The sequence below is a fragment of the Poecilia reticulata genome, unplaced genomic scaffold (assembly GCF_000633615.1).
Source record: "Poecilia reticulata strain Guanapo unplaced genomic scaffold, Guppy_female_1.0+MT scaffold_239, whole genome shotgun sequence".
Lineage (NCBI taxonomy): Eukaryota > Metazoa > Chordata > Actinopteri > Cyprinodontiformes > Poeciliidae > Poecilia > Poecilia reticulata.
This window is the reverse complement of record NW_007615029.1, coordinates 283,946-284,916: the sequence shown is the minus strand read 5'-3', so window position 1 is coordinate 284,916 and position 971 is coordinate 283,946.

Genomic DNA, 971 nt, shown 5'->3' with positions numbered 1-971 from the left:
TTTTTACAGTTAACAACTAATTTAAAGAGTTTTAAATATAAATGTTCCGCAGCAGGTCCCAATAAAACCACTGTAATCTAAATATTCCCTAATTCTCCAACATCCTCCGTCAGACTGATGTCAAACTTTGCGTTAATTTTTGTATTTTTATGTTTTTTTTTTTTTTTTGCTGCATCCTCCGTCGGCGCGTTGAAACAAAGGAGGGCAGCAGCTCCAACGAGCCTCGTCTCTCTAATTTATGCRATCATCTCCCTTCACGGCCGTTTGCTGATGGAGAGACGCCGCTAATCCAGATTAGGATCCGGGGAAAACTGCCGCGTTTCCCGGCGTTTTCCCCTGAAAACCGTGGAGTTTTTTTCCCCCCCGCCGCCGCCAGGGTCAGGCGCCTTTAGCCGGGCTGGTTGCAGAGCGAGGCGGCGGTGACGGTTTCAGTCTGAATGGGTCGCTTCACTCCAGGACAAACCCACCAAAGTGACCCTGACGGCGAGTTTCGCTTCTCTCCTCCTGCGTGTTTTTTTTTTTTTGTCTTTTTATGATGACTGGGCGTCGATCGAAACGAGCCGGAGAGTCTCCGGTCCGTCCGCTCTGCCGTCTGGACTCTCTGGACTCTCTGGACTCTCTGGACGGACGTCCTGCTCTTCCACACAGACAAGCGTTCAGACTCGACCTCGGTCTGGAAAAATCCTTGAGTTTGAGACGGTTTGTTCCCAAACTTTCCAGATTCCAGCCAAGAAACTCGAGACGATCGAAGCCTCGTGGATTTTAGACGGAATGCACAGATTGGACTCTGGCCGGTTGACCGGAAGCTGGACGGGTTTCCAGACTTGGATCTCACTCTGAGTAAAGACGCTCGAGAGACACGTCGTGACCCTCAGGGGCCCGAAAAGCTGCTGACTCGGCAACTTGTTCGTTTAAGTCAGACTTGAATTTGGAGGTTTGTCATCGTGGACAAACCATCATGTCTTTGATTT